Source organism: Carlito syrichta, unplaced genomic scaffold, assembly GCF_000164805.1.
Source record: "Carlito syrichta isolate Samal-C Ts95f unplaced genomic scaffold, Tarsius_syrichta-2.0.1 Scaffold314000, whole genome shotgun sequence".
NCBI classification, from domain to species: domain Eukaryota; kingdom Metazoa; phylum Chordata; class Mammalia; order Primates; family Tarsiidae; genus Carlito; species Carlito syrichta.
Window position 1 is genome coordinate 97,449 of NW_007258096.1, and position 21,834 is coordinate 119,282.

The window sequence follows — 21,834 nt, forward strand, 5'->3', positions numbered from 1 at the left end:
AAAAAAAAAAAAAAAAAAAAAACTAGCTGGTCATGATGGTGCACACCTGTAATTCCAGCACTTTGGGAGGTCAAAGAGGGAGGATGGTTTAAGCCCAAGAGTTCAAGACCGGCCTGGACAGCATAACAAGACCTCGTCTCTTTGGGAAAACAAAAAACCAGCTGGCCATGGTGGTGTGCACATGTAGTCCCTGCTCCTGGGGAGGCTGAGGCAGAAGGATCCTCTGACCCCAGGAGGTCGAGGCTGCGGAGATCTTTGATCATGCCACTGTACTCCAGTCTGGGCAGTAGCCTGACTCAAAAAAATAAAAATAAACAAGGTCATTTGTTCAGCCATTTGCGGACCATGACTAGCAGCATGTTCTCAAGGATCCGTTTCTCCACAAGCCCAACAGGCAGTGCCAAGAGGCCAAACCAGACCCAGCCACCAAGTCAAAGACAGGCAGGCTCTGGGGGAGGGCATGCAGACCAAGGACCCGTGTCCACGACCATCGAGTAGTAAGAGACACCCCAGTCCCAGACACCATCTCCGGGAGGAGAAAGGGAGGGAAGGCCGCCTCAAACAGAGAAAACCAAGCCTGATAGGAAGCTTGAACCTAGATCCGCCCTAGAACTGACAAAGTATTTATCACACTAAGCCTGAGATAACTTGAAGAAGACACATGAAATGAGATTCCGGGTTAACATTAATAGAAAATTTTAATCCACACAGATTCCCCTTATTAGTGAGCAACAGGAGATCAGTTATTAAAGAAATAGAGAGCATCACATTAATGTCTATCTGAGTTCTAGTGTACATATTTTCAAACCCCCTGCAGATTCATACATTCCTAAATCTCCTGGACTTTATAAACACACAAAAGGCTGAGCATGGTGGCTCACACCTGGAATCCCAGAACTATGGGAGGCCTTGGCAGGAGAACTGCTTGATCCCAGGAGCTCAAGAGCAACCTGGGCGACACAGCAAGATCTTGTCTCTAACGAAAAAAATTAGCTGGGCGTGATGACACATGCCTGTAATTTCAGCTACTTAGGAGGCTGAGGCTGAAGGATTGCCTGAGCCCAAGAGGCTAAGGCCACTGTGAACCATGACCATGTCACTGTGCTCCAGCCTGGGTGACAGAGTGAGACCTCAACTCAGAAAATAAAAAACAGGCCAGGCGCGGTGGCTCATGCCTATAATCCCAGTACTTTGGAAGGCCAAGGTGAGAGGACTGCCTCAGTCCATGAGTTCGAGACCAGCCTGGGCAACTTGGCGAGACCTTGTCTCTCCCGTAAATCAAAAAATTAGCTGGGCATGGTGACACACGCCTGTAGTTCCAGCTACTTGGGAGGCTGAGGTGGAAGGGTCGCCTGAGCCCCACAGGCCAAGGCTGCGGTGGCCACAAGCGTGCCACTGCCCTCCAGCCTGGGCGACAGAGTGAGACTCCCACTCAAAAAAATGATAAATAAATAAATAATAAAGCTACACAGAGCTGTCACCTGTGTGAAGTCCTATCTGATCCTTCCTGGGTCTGTGCAAATCTGCCTTCAAAGTGGGAAATTTTTGAGACCAAGGACTGTCTCTTAGTCTCTACTGTAGCTTTAGGGCCAGGTAAAGCCATAGCACATAACAAGAGCTTACTAGATACTGGATAAATGAATGCGTAAACAAAGGAGGAAAATAACCCTGCAGTTAATGACCCTCAGAAGACGTTGGAGGTGGGGCAGAAGGGAGGCACAAAATCGGAGCAGTCACTCTCAGCACAGACTAAACAGAGTAAGAAAGTCCACCAGTCAGCGCCATCGCGTAGAAGATGTATTGCAATCTCACTCCGGGGAGGCTCAGACCACATCCGATTGCGGCACAAAGCTGCACCTCAGAAGCCTCTCCAAGGCAAGAAAAAGTCAACAGTGCCACTACCGAGAGTTGGACAGAGCGAGGCTCAGTGGCTCAGCCTGTAATCCTGCACTTGGGAAGGCCGAGGTGAGTGGGTTGCCTGAGCCCGTGGGTTCGAGACCCACCTGGGCAACTTGGCGAGACCTCATCTCTACAATAAATCAAAAAATTAGCCAGGCGTGGTAGCGCACGCCTGTAGTTCCAGCTACTGGAAGGCAGAGGTGGAAGGATCGCCGGAGCCCAGCAGGTCGAGGCTGCACTGGCCGGGAGTGGCCTCTGCACTCCACTCTGGGCGACAGAGTGAGACTCCAACTCAAAAAACATATAAATAAATAAAGAGTTGGATAGAATGAGGCATTACAAATATCTATTTTCCTAATCCCCAGTGACGAGCTTCAGCCAAAGCAATGTGAGTGGGCGTCATGTGTGTCACTTCCCAGGGAAGTGTGGCTGTCCAGTCTCTTTCTTCCTCGGCCCCAGCAGCAGCCACATGCTCCAGATGGTGCAGCTGGGCATCCACAAGATGGTGGTGCCCACGTCAGCCTGGGGCTCTGAGCTACCATGTGGAGCAGAACCTCCCACTAACCACAACGGATCTGTAGCGTGATGATAAACAAATTGTGTGTGTGTGTGTGTGTGTGTGTGTGTGTGTGTGTGTGTGTGTGTGTGTGTGTCTGAGACTCTGCTTGTTCCACCAGCATAACCTAGCCTATACTGACGCGAAGGGAAAAGAATACGTGAAACAAAGATGGACTCTTTCACATCACGAAGGCGCCTCTCGATCGTTTTCAGGACTCAGGCTTCCTTTCTTCACCCCAAGCAGCGCTCACGGATCTCAGCTCGCTTTCTCCTTGGACTCTGCTGGCTCCCAGTCTCTGTGTCTGACGTATCCGCCACCAGACTTCAAATGTTTTTGGAGGCAGTGGGGCCCAGCAGCTCCGCCCTTCGCTGTCCCTCGCTGCTGACGGTCACGTCCACGCTGTCCCCTTCTGTCCCTGGGCATCGTGACCTAAACCTTCATCGTCCCTCCGTTCCTCCAGGCTCATCGGGCCACCATCTTCGATTTTGTTTCCGTTCTTCCACCCTTCCTTCGCTGATGAACAGGCAACATGTGCTTCTCAAGTCTCTTCAGCAGGGGCGGGGGGCACACCTCATCGACAAGGCGCAGTGAATACCTGAACCTAGCCCTGACTTGTAGCCCACACCTTCGAAATAGGAAACTGAGATTAATTAGTTAATTAAATGGATGGCCCTCTTCAGTTTCTCCTCGATTTCCTGAGTAAGTCGGATTCCTGAATTTGGCGTTGCACGCACGAGCCACTTGGACTGCCTTCTTTGTGTAAGAAATAATTCCACTGAATCGTCTCCTTGCCTCAACCCAAGAAGATGGGATGCGATTTGTATGATAAGGACCCATTCCCTCTCCTCTGATTGTTACTGCCATCTAACTGTTGACCTCGGGTGAAACCACGGTCATAGTCAGAACCAGGAACGGATCCAAGGACAAGTCAGAAGCAAATGCAGTTTTAGGGACCTGCTTAAGCAAAAGGATACAGAACTACTCATAGAAAACAGCACGGCTACTTCATTTCTCTCCACTGCAGAAGAAAGTACTTCAGAGAGAAAGTTGGAGCGGAATGAGTTAGTTGGCCATAGTAACGGATTGCGTTTTTTTTTCTTTTAGTCAGGGTCTTACTCTGTCACCCACACTGGAGTGCAAGGGCTCGGCCACAGCTCACAGCAGCCTCAACCTCCTGGACTCAGACAATCCTTCCGCCTCAGCCTCCCAAGTAGGTAGGACTGCAGGCACATGCCACCTCATCTGACTAATTTTTTTAAATAGAGAGGAAACTTCACTATGTTGCCAGGCTGGTCTTGAACTCCTAGGCTCAAGTAATCCTCCCAAAGTGCTAGCCTCCCAAAGTGCCTCCCAAAGTGCTAGGATCGCAGGAGTGAGCCACCACTCCCAGCCCCTGTATTTTCAATGTCTGTAACTTAAAAGATGCTCGACTAATGTTTATTGACTACTTAAATGACACTGAGCTAAGTGTTTAAGAGAAATTATCTTATGTAAGAAGAATCCATTGAGAACATTATTCAGACAATATATATTCTAGTTTCCTTTTTCGATAGGTTAATGTTTATTTTATGTTCTTGAATAATTGTTTTTTTATTTCTCGAGTTGGAGTCTCACTCTACCGCTCAGACTGGAGTGCAGTGGCCGCTCCCGGCCACTGCGGCCTCCGGCTGGGCTCCGGCAATCCTTCCGCCTCAGCCTTCCAAGGAGCTGGAACTACAGGCGCGCGCTACCACGCCCGGCTCATTTTTGGTTTATTGTAGAGATGAGGTCTAGTCAAGTTGCCCGGGCGGGTCTCGAACCCGCGGGCTCAGGCAATCCATTCACCTCGGCCTCCCAAAGCACGGGATTACAGAATGAGCCACTGAGCCCGGCTCTTGAATAATATTTTATAACTTTCTCTATGGGTCATATAACGTCCCTACAAACTTTCATGCCTTTCATTAGTTTAATTCAAATACTTTTATGTTATAATTACAAATCAGATTTTTTTCTACACCCCATGATATATTTTGTTTTCTATTAAGTTTCCTTTTTTTAATATTTTATTTTAAAGATGTGGGCTGCAATTCAGGATTAGGTATACAAGTGGACATCACCTCGTGCAGGTAAAGTTTGGGCCTTCCTTTGGTCCCCACTTTGCCTGGTTTTATATTTGAGTTTCAAGGCATAAATTTTCAGTAACTAATAAAACAAATCCCAATTATCAAAAAACAGAAGCTATACAGGTCCAACAAATGCATGCACGCTACCAATCACTCCTTGTCTCCCAAGATACACACAAACCACAACATACAAACGGGTGGAGGCCAGGAGGCCTCTTGCGAAGTCTCAGCAGACACAGCAGAAGAGACATGATGTCAATAAGCATTTATCAAGCGGCTGCTTTTCCATTAAAACCACACAGGAATATAACAGGAAGAAAAACGTGCCATTAAAAAAGAACTGCAGTACAGTCTGTGTGACCTAAGCATAGAGGTGCGGTGTAGGAAGAATTCTTGCTTGCGAAAACAGCTTAGTTCGTCTTTCAAACTGCAAGCGTCGCTCAAGCAGATCTTGAGGGTGCTGTGGAGACCGAGACAACTACGCCTTCCGCCCAATCAAGTGAAGTACTGGTCGGGTCACAAGGGACAGGGTGTTCAGGAGCCAGCAGGTCAAGTAGCAGGGACAGGAAGGGTGCGTGTCTAACAGACTTCCCCAAGGGCGTCTAAGGGTTTCCCCAGAGCCTCCGTGGCTCAGCGAGTCGTCCTACTTGACTTGTCATTCAATAGCTGCTGCTCTGAAGTGGAGAGAAGTTAATTATTTAAAAATGAAATAAAACGGCCGGGCGCAGTGGCTCAAGCCTGTCATCCCAGCATTTCGGGAGGCCAAGGTGGGAGGATTGCCTGAGTCCAGGGGTTCGAGACCAGCCTGGGCAACTTGGTAAGCCCTTGTCTCTACAATAAAAATCCCGCGCCTTTGGGAGGCTGAGGTGAGTGGATTGCCTGAGCCCGCAGGTTCGAAACCCGCCTGGGAAACTTGGCGAGACCTCATCTCTACAGTAAATCAAAAAATCAGCCGGGCGTGGTAGCGCACTCCTGTAGTTCTGGCTACTTGGAAGGCTGAGGTGGCAGGATCGCTGGAGCCCAGCGGGTCGAGGCTGCGGTGGCCGGGAGCGGCTACTGCACTCCAGTCTGGGCGACAGAGTGAGACTCCAACTCAAAAAAAAAAAATTAAAAAAGAAATAAATTCTCAAGCAAGTTACTACACCACCTCGGGGTTCCGGTAGCACCCCTGAGAGATGGACCTCCTCATCGTGACCAGGTCTGGCCTACGTACCTGTGTGCATGAGATGCACATGTGAGCATGTGTGTGTACCCACACACGCACAGGAAGCACACCGTAGGAGTGGCAGAAAGTAAGTGGGTTCATGTCGAGGCTGAATCGGGGCGACACCTGGCCTTGGAAATTTTGAGCCCGTCCCCGAGCCCGTCGTGGTCTTGCCAATCCGGCTTGAACTTGGTCCCTTGGGCAAGAGGCCAGAACAGATCAGGAGGACCCCAGAAAGGTCGGAGAGGCTTGGAGCAAAGTTGGGAAGTCAGTGCTTACTGACAGTCATCAGCAACAACCCCACTATTCAGCATCTACAAAGAGGCAGGTCTCACCGAGATTGTCTCTCAGGCGTGTGAAGGCTCCTCAATCCTGACGACCGCAGAGTGTAGCCGAAGGATGGGTACCCCCGATTCGCACATGAGGAAACTAAGGCTTAGACAAATTAAGGAATTTCTCCAGGGGCTCCATCAGGGACTGGTTTCAGGAAGACAATTTTTCCAGGGGTGGGGGGTGATGACCAGGCACCAGATTCTCATAAGGAGCACACAACACAGGTCCCTGGAGTGCGCCGTTCACAATAGGGTTTGCGCTCCTGAGAACTGAAAGCTGCTGCTGCTGATTTGACAGAAGGCAGAGCTCCACTCGCCTGCCGCTCACCTCCTGCTGGGTGGCCTGGCTCCTAACAGGCCACAAACCGGTACCCAGGGATGGGGGACCCCTGATCGAAGGGAGAAGATGTTCAGAGGTCCCGAGTGCTGGAAGATAAGACTTCCTGCTCTCCTGGTTTCTGAATTCACAGAACAAGCATCCTTACTTCCCTTAGTGTTCCTTATACACACGATACTCCATCTGAACAGGAAAAAAAGTCTATATAATTTTCGCTTTTAGTTGGAGTCTCACTCTGCCACCCAGGCTGGAGTGCAGTGGCATGCTCATGGCCACCACAGCCTCCACCTGCTGTGCTCAGGAGATCCTTCTGTCTCACCCTTCCAAGTAGCTGGAACTACAGGTGTGTGCCACTACGTCCAGCTAATTTTGTTTTTTTTTTTTTTTTGTAGAGACGATGTCTTGCCAAGTTGCCCAGGCTGGTCTCGAACCCCGGACTCAGGCAATCCTCTCGCCTCCGCCTCCCAAAAAACTGGGATTACAGGCGTGAGTGACCACACCTGGCTTATTACACAATATTTAAAATGTTACCAAGTTAGTTGTTTCACTGTAGACCTTGGAGAGATGAGACAGTACCCCAAAAAATAGAAGGTATTTATTAAAAACTTGTGCATTTATTCTTCCACGTTTTAACTTCAGTCCCCTTCAGAGTACTCTCCACTTGATGCAATACGCCATCCAGACGCTTTTTCCACTGCTCAAAACTCCTTTTGAACTTGTCGATTCTGATGCCTTTTAGTGCTTCTGCCATCTTCTGTTCCACCTCTTCCACATTAGCAAAACGTTTCCCTTTGATGAATTTTTTTCATCTGGGGAAACAAAAAAAAAGTCACTCAGGGCGAGATCAGGTGAATAGGAAGGGTGGGTCATGGGAGGTCATACTGGTTTGGGTCAAAAACTGCTGAACATTCTGCTTGGTGTGGGCAGGGACACTCATAAACCACCCATCATGAATTGGGCAAACTTGTTGAAAGAGTCTTCAAAAAAAAAAAATACATGGAAGCTGAACGCAGCCTCTCACAGCAACCCTAGCTAGTACACTGATGCCAATGGGTTTCTAGAACTTACCAAGCAGAGAAAGCCGACACTACAAGGGGCCTGCCCACCAAAAGATAATGCCAGGGCTTTGGGGTCCCTCCTTACATATCGTCTTTACTAGATGAACCACTTTTTCCCAGAGTTGAAAGCTAACCCAGCTCCTAAAACTAAGAGCATCGTGTTTGCTGTCACTGGCAGCCTATGACCCACTTAGCCTTGTTTTTACCCCTGTCATCTAAGAAAGGACCTAGCAGTTAGAGTGGGTTTTCTCCACCCACTCACTGACTGAGCAAACGTCTACTGAGTGCTTGCTGTCACCTCGGCCACACGGCCCTAAACATGCCCCATCTCGTCTGAGTGTCTGCTTTCTGCCAGGCCCTGGAAATATGGGAGTGAACAAGTTTGAGCCTCATAAAACTCACATCATACATGAAAAAGGGTGTATACTGAACACAGATATACACACAGAAAAGACTACATCAGAGAGAGCAACAGGTGCTACAAAGAAACTAAAACGGCTGAATCGGTGAGTTCCTCTTTAGACGGCTTTAGACTGGTTGGTGCTCACTGAAGAGAGGACACATCAGCCAAGAGCTAAACGTTAAGAAGTAGCCAGCAATGGAAGAACCCCCAGTGCAAGTGCCCTAAGGAGGAATCATTGGGGGGAAAAGGATGCCACTGTGGTCTGAGTGCCATCGGCATAGATGAAGGGGGCATGAAACACGCAGAGGAGGTTCGTCGGGCCAAGATCGCATAAAGGGCCTGAGTTATATTTCAAGTACGACGGAGCCATCCTACTGTCTTGAGTAAGAAGGTCAAATCAAGAGATAAAAAGTAGGGAGACGCTCGTGCAGGGCTCACCCTGCTACAGGTGCAGATAGTTATCACTCAGTAAATTCGCTTCTGTTGGTGATCTACCCCTCTGGCCCAGGAGGGAAAGGGATAAGTGGTCCAGAGGGACCTCAGCTGGGGAGGACAGATGGCCTAGAAGGAAGAGGCATGCCCACCCTGGCCGGGAGAATTCGCACCAAAACGAAAGGATTCTGAGGACAAGACGTGCTCTTGTATTCCGTAGCCCTGAACACCGAGGCATGAAGATGGCACTGATCAGAACCCATGGGTAATGTACTTACGTGTATCACGTTTATGAACAAATGCTTGTAAAGCACATCTTGTGTATGCACGGCCTCAGCCCTGCTCTCCAACCCACACACACCTCAAAAAGAGACCTGGCATCCTCAAGTAATAAACACAGAGAGAAGGGTCACTGCAACACCATCTTTTCCTTCCCTGTAGACCATCACGAAGGGGAAATTCCTTGACAGCTTGTCTCACCTCAGCTTGAACAGAAATCTGCTTCCCTGAGACCTCCATCCTTTAGCTGAGAGTTTTGCCTTTTGAAGTTCAGAACATTTCTTTTCTTTTCTGTACAGCAGACACGTGAAGAATTGTCTAGGAAAACTCCACCCTGACTCTACTAGGACTCGGGCTAAACTGTACGCATTGCAATCAGCCTATCTCCATAGGACATGGTTTCGGATATTCCCATCTTTGGCCACCCGCCCCTGAAAAACTCAAATTTGTCCATGACACACTTAAAATATGGTACTTCTTCCCCAGAATCATCTCCCCAACGTTAACGAATTTTAGAATTAAATAATCGACTTTAACTCCTTATTCAAGAGCTCCTTGAGACAATGGGGGAAAAGACACATCACAGAACAGACGACTAATCTTTTTAGAAATATTTTCTCAATCACTTCTCTTCACAGTTACTTTTTTCCTCCCTTCATCTTCCTCCTTTCCAGTAAGATGCTCAGGGTGCCTTGTCTCCTGCCTCATGCGGTCATCCCTCCCTTCTCTCAGTCCTTCTCTAGGCTTTTAGAATCTGTATTCTCACGCACTCATACCTAGGTGAAGGAACCAACATCCTGGGTGTCTGAAACACTCGTCTTTTCTTGTGACGTCCTCCTTCAGGCTTCTCCCATCCACCAAGGTTCAAAAACATATCTGTTTACTTGTGTGTGTGTGAGTCAGGGTCTCACTCTGTCGACCAGGCTAGGGTGCAGTGGCACTCTCACAGCCACCACAGCCTCGACCTGCTGGGCTCAGGACATCCTTCCACCTCAGCCTTCCAAGTAGCTAGAACTACAGGTGCGTGCCCCACACTCAGCTAATTTTTTACAACCGTTATTTATTGTAGAGATGAGGTCTCACTATGTTGCCCAGGCTGGTCTCGAACCCCTGGACTCAGGCAATCCTCTTGCCTCCGCCTCCCAAAGTGCTGGGATTACAGGTGTGAGCCACCATGCCCAGCATATCTGTTTACTTCTGCAGCACTTAATCTCTCTCCCATCTCGTTATTATTTGCTGTTTTCTTCATCACTAGGTTATTAATAGAGGAGGACAGACAATATGCCTATCTTGTTGGCCACTTTTCACCAACGCCTGTAACAGTTCCCTTGCAAATAGAATGAAAGTACTCATGAAAATTGGCCAGTTGATTTGTTTTGTAAGTCTTAAAATGAAGAACCCCCGAGGCACCAAGCTTAGCCTATGAAATGCAATCCACAGTAACCAGAGGGACATTCATTTGCCTGTAGGTGCTCTAAAAATGCGGGGCAACTAATGTGGATTATTTTCCCTAACCATGACCTTCACCTCCAACAGAAAGGAGAACCTACAGATATTGTTAGTGTGAGCACACGGGAAAGTAGGAGGATGAAGTCTTAACAATGGGAACAGGAGAAAAGAAATCAAACGGGAGCATGGGAGAAAACCAAGGAAAAGGGATTCATAGGCACCCTTCAAGTAAGACCCAGCAGATAAAAAGGCGGCCTTGTAGGAAAGGTCGCCATTGGTTTGCTCCATCCTGTGGATGTCACAGGTGCTCACGACCGGCTGTCAAGAAGGTTACGTTCTGACAATGAACTGTGCTTGTGTAGCTTTCCAGAAGTTGCAAGTCATGGCTGGTAAGGCCTTTCCACGCTGGCTTTTCCAAGGCTGGTAAACTGCGATATAGCAACAGCAGGCCAGCTTTGCCTGATCAAAGCACTCAAAAGAATGCTCCACCATGGCGTCCCAGCTATTACCAGAATGGCACCTATGGGAGAGAAGCTGGGGGGATGGAACACAAATAGAGCACTAAAAATAATTTCGCAGAGGAAAAGAATTGCATAGATGAGGAAAGGATCGAGGCGCTGGAACCCAGAAGAGTGCTTTCAAAAATTCAGCAAGGAATTCAGAACTGGTCATTATTGCATGAATTTGCCAGAATGAATGATTCCTGCAGGAATTTTCCCTGTAAGAAGCTCATGAAAAAAAATTTTTTTTTTTTTTTTTTTAATCACAGTCTCACTCTGTTCCCCAGGCTGGAGTACAGTCGCATGATCACAGCTCACTGCAGATGCTACTTCTCGGGTTCAGGCAATCCTTTTGCCTCGTCTCCCGCATAGCTGGGACTACAGGCACATGCCACCATACTCAGCTAATTTTTTCAATTTTTTTGCAGAGATGAGATTTCACTATGTTGCTTAGGCTGGTCTCGAACTTTTGGGCTCAAACAATCCTCCTGCCTCGGCCTCCCAAATTGCTGGGATTACAGGTGTGAGTCACTGCACCTGGCCCTAACATTTTTTTAAGAAAAGGAAGATGGTTCATGAAAGGTGTAGATGAGACTGTGGAAACACTGCAGTTAAAACTAAACCTGTTCATAGGATGATAGGCTGGCAACCTGGGTACTTGCCAAAGTGACTCCAGGTCAGCCTTGATGAGAGAAAGTCCAACAGCTGAGCCCAGGCATAGCCTCTATCCTTGACACTATGCTCTCTTTGTTCTTTTTTTTTAATTTAATTTTATTTTATTTTTATTTTTTATTTTTTGAGTTGGAGTCTCACTCTGTCGCCCAGACTGGAGTGCAGTGGCCGCTTCCGGCCACCGCAGCCTCGACCTGCTGGGCTCCGGCGATCCTTCCGCCTCCGCCTTCCAAGTAGCCGGAACTACAGGTGCGCACTACCACAGCCAGCTGATTTTTGATTTTTACTGTAGAGATGAGGGCTCTCCACATTGCCCAGGCGGGTCTCGAACCCACAGGCTTAGGCAATCCACTCACCTCAGCCTCCCAAGCCGTGGGATTACAGGCTGAGCCACCAAGCCCGGCTGATGTCTTTGTTCTTAAGTCCTACAGGCATCCCTGAAATTGCTTGGGAAAGCAGCTGGTTGGCATTCACAGAAAAGGCCATCTTGTCAGTTACTGCCTTGCTAAGGTATGGTGGAGCCATGTGCTCTTTGAGCGATGGCCGGGCCATGTTTCCTGGCTTTGTCCCTCTCCCCTACCTTGGGGAGGTGAATCTCCTCTCTCTCTCTCCCCCACCCCTCTCCCTCTCTCTCTTCTTCTTCTTCTTCTTCTCTAATTTACTTTCTAAATAAACTGTATTTTCTCATCTAAAAAAGGCCATCTTGTCAAGATGATTTTGAGCACAACCTCTGCAACACATGACATCTGGTGAGCATTCACCTGGGACACAAATATCTCCACACCTGTGCCCCGTCAAAAGATCGACCTACATACCTCTTCTCCAACTCACTGTCAATCTTCCCGTCGTGTTTATTCCAAGTCCCTGAGCATCCAGCCAAACGATTCATCACTACCCATGAATCAGTACAGATCCAGAACTGGCCTTTTCTCCTTCCAGGCAAAGTGGACAACTACAGATGCCCTGTTCAACGTTTCTGACCATTAAGAAGATACTTCTCTTTCCGGATCACCCCTGAGGGATTCTGTAACGTCCATCCACTTTCAGGTGGCACCAACATATCATCAGAACCACCTATAAATCAGACCTGAGGGCTGTTGATGCCCTGGTCATTTGGTCGTAAGAAGCTTCCTGTGGAGCCTAGGTGTGGATTAAAGGAGAGGTAACGATGCAACAGAATTAGATACCATTGGAGACATTAAAAGACGGGAGGGGGGGTCCAGCAAGTAACAGCTAGCACTCTAAAGACATATTACGTGCCAGGAGATTCCGTGAGTACATGTAATAACTCACAGCCCTGAAGGCAGAGCTTTTATTAACTTTCCTATTGCACCCAGAAGAAAACCGAGTTAAGTCAGTCATCCAAGGTCACCCAGCGAGCAAATGTGGCACCGGGAAGCCGGGCAGCCTGACTGCAGAGCGCCGGCTCTTGAGCTGACCACGGCAACCCCGAAGCCGGCGGCAGTCTGGGGTGGGTGCAGGAGGCCGAGGGTGACAACGGAGGTGGCAGGACGCGGCCGTCTGTTCCTTTGGCGCCATCTGCTGCTGGTCTGCAGTTGGCCGTTCCAGGTAGCTCAGACAACCACAACGGATGCTTTTGAATTCCTCTTACCGGAACACAGAGGCCTGTGATACTTTCTTCTGGGTAACTTATTCAGACAAAGAGACTGAGATGATTCATCGCGCTTACACTGAGACATGAAAGGCAGACGATCATGACTCCTAAATGAGCCCGAATATGGGACAGAAGAATGTTGGCGTCGCCCTCATTCGAAGGCGGAAGATTGCCTGACTGTGCTTGCTTCTAACGTGGCCCAAACAATGGCCATGAAACCATCAAAACATAAGAGAACTGGAAATCTATGACAGTGGCGGTCCTGGTAGCCTTTGCTGCCTCTAGCAGCTGCCAGGTGTCATTGGTGGAGACGGCGCAAGAATTTTTCAAACCAAAGAAGCCTGTGTTGTCAAACTCTGAGGAAACGTGGTGCAAGCTCTGTCCTCTTAGAGTGAATGTCTCTTTATTTAAAAGTTTTATCATGTTACATAGATTCATTAGCCCAGCTTGAGACAAGGTTTCTTTCTTTGTGCCTTTTTTTTTTTTAGCTGGGGTCTCACTCTGTCACCCAGGCTGAGTGTCATGGCATGATCACGGCTCACTGTAGCCTCAACCTCCTGGGCTAAGGCAATCCTTCTGCCTCACCTCCCGAGTAGCTGGGACTACAGGTGAGTGCCACCACACTTGGCTTTTTTTTTTTTTTTTTTTAGATGAGTCCTCGTGATGTTGCCCCGGCTCCTGGGCTCAAGCAACCCTCCCACTTTGGCCTCCTAAAGTGCTAGAATTACAAGAATGAGCCACTGTGTCTGGTTTCTTTGTGACATTTTAGATTAAGCCGAACGGCAGGCCCAGGGGATAAGAATTCCCAGATTGTTAGAAAACTTTAACTAGAGTAGAGGTTAGAGGAGAACAAAATATACGACCCTCCATGACAGCCCTTCCTCAAGACAAGGGACCCTTGGCCTTAGCAGTGGAATAAATGTGCCATTTGCTAAACGTCCTAGGACAAGGTGTATGTCTTATCTTGAGGGTATGGATGGGCTTTTGTCCCTGATCTGACGATTTGTTTTATTTTATAAGAATATATACAGTTGCTATGTATCTCTAATGTGTCTAAACTTTAATAATTTTCATCTATTGTTTGAACAAGTGTGTTTTCCAACATGAATGCCCAAGACAGTAAGTAGAGAATCCAAGATAATTTCAGGATCCCAAGGAAACTCCAGCCCTCCGATTCTGAGGCAGTATCTGCAGAGGTTGCATATCTCTAAGGAAAAGGAAGAAAGGCTTGGAGCCGTGGCTCATGCCTGTAATCCCAACTCTCTGTGAGGCTGAGACGGGAGGACTGCTGGAGCCAAGGAGTTCAAGACCAGCCTAGGCAACATAGCAGGACATCGTCTCCACAAAACAATCAAAAAAACTAGCCAGGTGTGATGGTGCACACCTGTAGTCCAGCTACACGAGAGGCTGAGATGAGAGGCTCGCTCGAGCCCAGGAGGTCGAGGCTACAGTGAGCTGTGATGGTGCAACTGTACACCAGTCTAGGCAACAGAGAAAGCCTCTGATTCGAAACAAAAGAAGCAAAGAAACGGGTAGATTGAATAAAACCCAGCTGTACAGTTTCCATCAACCTGGAAGAGCGTGAGGACTCTAGAATGTGCTTGAATTGAAAGACCGTCCCACCTGCGGCCTCTCACGAATCGCCACCAAGGGACAACAGCTAAGGACCTACGGTTAAGTGACTTGGGGTGAAGACGCAGGGAACCCCAGGAAACTCAGGAAGGGAAGAGGAGCGCATGGGTGCGCACGACTACAGGGGCCAGCTGCAGGGGCCGGCCGCCCACATTGCCTGCAACTGCGCTCTGGCACCTGCAGGAGGCACCGGAGCGGCTCAAGACGACCCTCTTGGCAGACGATTTGCTTTGGCCAACATTAGGTGGCAGAAGTGGGACGTGCGCGATCCGGAGACTCGGTCTTGCTTTGTTTTTTTTTTTTTGAGTCGGAGTCTCACTCCGTCACCCAGACTGGAGTGCAGTGGCCGCTCCCGGTCACCGCAGCCTCGACCTGCTGGGCTCTGGCGATCCTTCCGCCTCAGCCTTCCGAGGAGCCGGAATTACAGGCATGTGCAACCATGCCTGGCTGATTTTTTGATTTATTGTAGAGATAAGGTCTCGCTGCCCAGGTGGGTTCGAACCCACGGGCTCAGGCCATCCACTCACCTCAGCCTCCCAAAGGCGCGGGATGACAGGCTGAGCCACCGAGCCCGGCTCCAAACACTTTCTTATAGTATTGTAATTGTTCAAGGTTCGCTTACAAAGAACAGAGTACCATATGTTTTGTTTTTTCAGTACCACTCTGTCACCCAGGCTGGAGTGCAGTGGCACGATCACGGCTCACCACAGCCTTGACCTCCTGGGCTCAGGCAATTCTTCTGCCTCAGTCTCCTAGGTAGCTGGGACTACAGGCATGCACCACCACACTCAGTCAAATTTTTTTATTAGAGACAGGTCTCACTGTGTTGCCTAGGCTGATCTCAAACTTCTGGGTTCAAGCAATCTTCCTGCCCCTGCCTCGCTAAGTGCTGAGATTACAGGCATGAGCCACTGTGCCGGTCATGGGTTTTGTCCTAAAAAGACTAGATTAAATGAAACCTCCTAAAATACTTACAGGTGCCTTAGAGACAAAGTTAGATAGAACAGATAATAAGCTTTGTTGTTATTTAAGAGTATGTAATGTATATATGGAAGTACATGAGTGTCTAAATAATTTTACGTCATTAATATTTAAATTTATATAATTTAAATAATTAATGTCTTTATAAAATAGTTTTTTAAACTTAGTCATTGCTACAAGTCTTACAGACTATGAAGTTACCCAAGTACACAATGTGGGTAAAACTGTAAGATGCTATACGTTTCTGATAAATTTGGATTATCAACAGTATTGCTCATTGATGCTAACTTCGATATAATTTCTAAAATCCCAAGATGACGTTAGAACTTTGGCCTGATATAATACTGACATAATTAGTTAATAGTCTATACTTATCTGAAAATGTCTAAACAAATTAAATTCAACACCTATTTATGGTTTTTAATGAATTTTTTTTGAAAAGTCATAATTTTTTGAAGTTCTTATCAGTTAAGGAAAACAGAAAATTCTGCAAATTAATACACTGTTTTTGTCCAAAACTTACAACAAAAGTCATTCTTGATGGCAAAAAATTAGAAACATTGCATGTACAAGCGAGAATAAACTAATTCGTTTTGGTGCCAGAGGTTCCAAATAGTACAGTATGATAAGAAAACGTACTGAAGAGGAAGAAATTAAAAAGTCATTGTTTTTACATGGAAGAATTGCCTATGATTTTAGAAAATCCAAAGGGATCTATTGTCAGGTTGATTAAACCTGTGGAAGCTGTAAAAGAATTTGGCGATCGGATATAATCTCATTATACAAAAAACCACTTGTGGTCAGGTGTGGTGGCTCACACCTGTAATCACAGCACTTGGGGAGGTCGAGATGAAAGGACTGTCTGAACCCAGGAGTTTGAGACCAGCCTGGGCAACACGGCAAGCCCTCATCTCGACAAAACACAAAATAAAAGCGGGCTGGCGCGGCAGCACACAGCACAGCGTCAGCTTCTCAGGAGACTAAGACAGAAGGGTCACCTGAGTCCAGGAGGTCATGATCTTGCCTCTGCATTCCAGCCTGGGTAGCCAAGTGAGACTCTGACTCAAAACAAAAAATCTGCATTTTTATATTTCAGAAATAAACAAGCTTAACATACAATTTAATAAAGTCATACTTTATTGTCACAAGTAAGTACCTACAAAAAAATTTAACCAAGATAAAACTTTACACGAAGCGGCTCTCTGACTTTGCATTAAAACAATAACACAGATCTAAGTATATTGGAAGGTATTTGCCCAAGCTTCATGGAAGAGAATTACTGAAAAGCTATCAGCCCTCCCCAAACTGATCTACAGATTAAATGCAATCCCAGTTAAAATCCCAATAGGCTTTTTATGTGACACTTCATAAACTTGTTATAGAATATATGTGAAACAACAGGGACTCAAGAAGTTTTTTCAAAAACACTGAAAGTGAGGATATTATCTCTGAAAGAGACAAAGGGTTACGACAAAGATCACTAAGGTGGTGTGGCACTGGATAGATAAAAAAATAAATAAGGCTAGGCACAGTGGCAATTACACACCTGCAATCCTAGCACTTTGGGAGGCTGAGGAGGAGCACTGCTTGAACCCAGGAGTTCGAGACTAGCCTGAGCAACATAGCAAGACCTCGCCTCTACAAAAAAAAAAAAAAGTTTTTTAAACTGGTCAGGCATGGTGGTGCGTGCCTGCTGCCCTAGCTACCGGGAATGCTGAGGTAGAAGGATCACCCGAGCCCAGGAGGGCGAGACTGCTGTGAGCTGGGATGTTTGTGATCATACCACTGCACTCCAGCCTGGACAACAGAGGAAGACCCTGATTCCAAAGAAATAAAACTAAATAGAAAGCCAGAAATAGGATCAAATATATGAACTCTTGATACATGACAGAGGTGGCACTGCAGATCACTAGAAAAAGGAGAAGTCCTTCAGTGAATGGTTCTGGAGTAATTAACTATTCATATGGAAAAATATTAAAATGGACCCTTACCTCAGGCCATGCATAAAATTCAATTTCAGATGGATTAAAGTTTTCAGTGAAAGGCAAGTCATTAACACTTACAGAAGGCGTAGGATAATATCTTTGTGACCTTGAGGCAGGCAAGGACTTTTTTATATACACACACACAAAAATCATTTTTAAAAGAATGAGAAATTCAACTACAATAAATTTCTGTTCATCAAAAAAGACCGGAAAGTGAAAAGACAAACCACAAACTGAGTTTATTTGTAATACATAGCATTAGCAGCTAAAATATGTTAAAATCTTCTAAAAATCAGTATCAAAAAAATCCCAATGGAAAAACAGACTATATTCATAAATCAGGCAGTTCACAGAAGGGGAAATATGAGTGATCAATAAATAAGGAAAAATGTTCAATCTCTTTATCAATCAGAAAAGTGCAAAGTAAAATCACAATGAAAAAATACCATATTTCAAAGTCAGTAGAGAATGGAAAAATCAATGAGCCTAACAATTCCAAGTTAGTGATCAAGTTGGAGCTCAACAGTACTAAGTGCGGGAGCAAGACAGAGCACTACGAATTCTCACGCACAGGCGGCGGGGCTGGAATGGGCACTCCCTCTCGAAACCATTCAGCACTACCTTATAAGTTAGAGGTTCACAACAATTCTGCCCCGTGGCATATACCCAGACAACTGGAATACACCCTAGCCAACAATTCTACTCTTTGGTATACACCCCGAAATGCTCGTGTGCACTAGGAGCATTTTGAGAACATGCACGGCAACAATTTGCTCACCATAGCCAAAAGTGGAAGCAGCCTAGATGTTAACCAAAAGAACAAACAGATAACTTGCGGGGTACTTGTGAACTGCAGCTGTATACCAAAATATGAATGCATCTTTGAAATATGAAAGTTTTGAATAAAAGCAAATCCCAGGAAACTGGAACAGAATGATGCCCTTTTTAGAAAACTCAAAAATATGCACGCTATTATTTAGAGAATCATGTGTGATAAAAATACTTTGTAAAATGTGGGATACTGGTTACTTCTGAGAAAACAGCAAGATCAGACAGACAGGAAGGACAGCGTCTCAATGTCATGGATGACATTCTTGCGACGCTGAAAGGGATCATCTCATTTTATGCTTTATGAATGACATGTTAACTTGATGTGTCTCAAATGTCACGTAACAATCATAAGCAATGAATAAAAAGGTTTCATTATAATTCGGCCCCTGAAGGGACACAGGAGGGAAGAGGTGCCTGGGAAACTGAAAGGGGCGATGCTTTCAGTGACTGCAACGGACTCTATTAAGCAGAGCTAGACGTCAGGAGAAGCACCCACAGCAGACCCACCACGAGAACCACTCCCACCCGTGCGTGGCGCTCCACGAGGTTCTTCTCCACGGGGCCTCAGCCTCCTCTCCAATGAGTCGCGCATGCAGACCTTGAGCCTGGGCAAGGATCTTGACTCCGTCGTCATCGTGGCTGACGTCGGCCTTTTGCAGCCCCTTCAGCGGCTGCCTTTCCTTGTGGGGGTGTGCGTGTGTGTCACTCCGTCGCCCAAGATGGAGTGCAACGGCACAATCACAGCTTACCATGGCCTCGACTTCCCAGGCTCAGGCAATCCTCCTGCCTCAGACTCCCAAGTGGCCTAGAGCGCAGGCACACACCACCACACCCAGCTAATTTTTTTGTGGGGGGCGGGGATAGAGACGAGGTCTCACTATGTTGCCCAGACTGGTCTCAAACTCCTGGGCTCAGCTCCCAAAGTGCTGTGATGACAGGTGTGGCTCACCACACCCAGCCCCCTCTTGCTCTTAGAACAAACAACATGGTCTATTAACCATCACAGTAGTTTTGTAAGGATGAGGCTCCTGGTTCCCACTCCAGCCTTACCATCTACTCTGGTAGTTATGTCCATCTGGTTCTGGTTCTGGTTCTGGTGGGCACAGCCCCCCACAGATTCTCTTCTAGAATCCTGTCATTCCAACTGACCCGGGGAAGCCCAGTTTTCCTACCGAGTCGTGTATGGGATTCGGCACAGCTTTGCGATGGGATCTTGAGCTCCATTTCTTAATTTATCTTACTTAAATTGTTTTTAACGGACTCCTTCATTTGTCCTTTGAGATTTCTAACGTTTTACACATTAGGCTTCCTAGATCTGTCCTCCTAATCCCTTGTCTTCCCCTAATAATTTTTATTTCTCTGTTTTAGTCTTACACTTTTATCTCCTCCGCTTGATTTTTCAGAACGTTGTTTCTCTGCAGTGGCCAGCCTCCTTTTCTATTTACTTATTGAATTTTTAGTCAGAAAATCACGTGTATTCATTCCAGGAAGTCCTTGGACGTGCCACTGGCATTTTGACGGTGGGGGGGTGTGTGTGTGTGGTTTGCTGATGTTCTCTCCTGAGCCTCCTATTCAGCCACGGCCACGGTTCTTTGTGTCCCAACACTCCCCCTTCCCAGCCTGGGCAGAGGCAGCAGGACCAAAAAGAGCACGGCACCTGGGCCCCGGGGAGCAGCGCATCCCAATGTCAGCGGCCAAGGCCGCCAATGCCAATGTCTCCAAGGCGGCACCTCCCACCCCCCACCTCGTCGCCCCAGGGAGGGGGCCGCTGACCCACAGTCTCAGCCTCCGAGCCTCGGCTTCCGTGCCAGGCTCCCTCCCGCTCCCACGCGACAGCCGACAGCGGAGCCCGGGGCCCAAGGGCCCCTGCACGGGATGCACACGCCGGCCGCCACGGAAGCTTCTCTCAGGGAGCCAGGTCCCGCCCTCCCCGCCAGGAGAGGCCAGCCGGATTTCGGGCTCATTCTGTGGCTGGCCGGCAGAAGCCCGTGCCTTCCGCCGGCAGAGCCCTCCGGAGAAGGACCCGTCCTGGCCCTCTCCCTTGGGGGAGGAAGACACCGTGGCCAAGAATATCGACGCCTCCACCCAGGAGAGGCTCAAAGCATTCTCCCCACATGGGGACCGCAGCTGGCACGTCCTGCTCCTGCAGCCCACAATTCCAGGACGCATCCGGTTCACTCAACAGGCATCAGCTCAACGTCACCCCTCAACTTCTGCCTATCACACACAACTGTGAGAAGTCAGAGGTGTGAGGGAGCGAAAACGTGGACACACCAAGAGGCAACCAGTCACCCCGGCCCCTTTCTGCTACAGGCACAGCGTTCCTGACCTCAGCACAGAGCCTCTGCATCTGCTCCCCGGGGCCCAGGCCACCCTCCTCAGGCCTCCCCAGGGCTCGCGGCTCCCAGCCCCCAAGTCACCTCCCGAGAAGGCCCTTCCTGACCAGCCCGAGGTTACCCCCCCTCACCCTTCCTTTCCATCTCTGGCACAGCGTGCCATGTTTACTTCCTCCTAGCACTTACGACTAACCGGAATTTTCCTGCCATGTCGTGTCATGTCTTGTCTCTTCTCCAATTTGTCTGTCTCCTGCACTGGGGCCCTGGTGCCTGGAACCATGCTGGGCACACAGGCGGGGGCTGGATTTGATTTGAGGTCTAAATAGCGCACCAGGCATGGACCATGCAAGAAAAGCATCCTCTTGGACACCTTCAAGTCACCAAAACCAGGTGGAGCAGGTAAGCCTGGAGACTCCTTAACCAGCTCTTCGCTCAGTTCTCGAGCCCTGTCTGCCGGCAGACTTTTCCTCCCCTGCATCAAGTGTGGACACCACGGCCACAGCCTGACCAGCCCAATCCTGGCCTGCAGCTGCGCACCACCGCCATGCAGCACACAGACACTGGCTTCCTGAGACCACTCTGGTGGCAGCAATGCCACCACTGCCTCCAGCCCTCTCCTGTGGTGTTTTCTTTCCTTGTCTTTTCTCAAGCGATACTACACACGCACTAGGAAAATTTGGGAGTTACAGAGTCTGAAGCAGGGGAGAATCACTCGTCCTCTCCACACCTGTTACGTACTGGGATAGTCCTTTATTCTCTTTCCGATGTACTTTTTCCTGAGATAATCTGTAAATAATCTGCTATCCTTTCTTCTCATTATAGTGTCACTGGAAATTGTCCCATAAATGTAACTTAACAGCCAAACGTTTCACTGGATGATTTACTGAAGCAGTTCTCTTTTAGACGTTTTCTTGCAGCCTTTTGAGCCACCTTTTCAAACATTTTTTGTTTATTTCCAGCGCGGTCGTGGACATCCATCTCCAAATACAGGTACTGGCTTACGCTTTAGAGCCTCCCCCAGGAGAGGCACCCGTCCCGATGCGGCTCTTGATTTGGGTCCTGACACAGCCAGCCAGGCCGAGCACCGGGAGCCCCACGCGCTGAAAAACGACCCAAGCCTCCCGTGAAACTCAGACATGCGCGCCCTCAGAAGACAGAGCGCCCCGCGGCTCCCTCTGCAGCAGCAACTGGCTGTGCCAAGTCCTGGTGCTAAGCACCGGTCCCTCCT

General features: G+C 48.1%; 1 protein-coding gene across 3 annotated transcripts in view; it reads right to left on the reverse strand.

The window, feature by feature from the left end:
- Window positions 1-7,201: 7,201 nt before the first annotated feature.
- The window catches only part of PEX5 (peroxisomal biogenesis factor 5), a 32,404-nt gene continuing 17,771 nt past the window's right edge, over window positions 7,202-21,834 (reverse strand). Inside the window, exon 14 of one of the 3 annotated variants that reach the window (XM_008070747.1) lies at window positions 7,202-7,242. The gene's annotated coding sequence lies outside the window, so the exon portion shown is untranslated. Of the gene's footprint in view, window positions 7,243-13,888; window positions 14,049-21,341; window positions 21,707-21,834 lie in introns of those variants that run through there. The other 2 variants (XM_021718901.1, XM_021718903.1) reach the window with 2 other exon arrangements.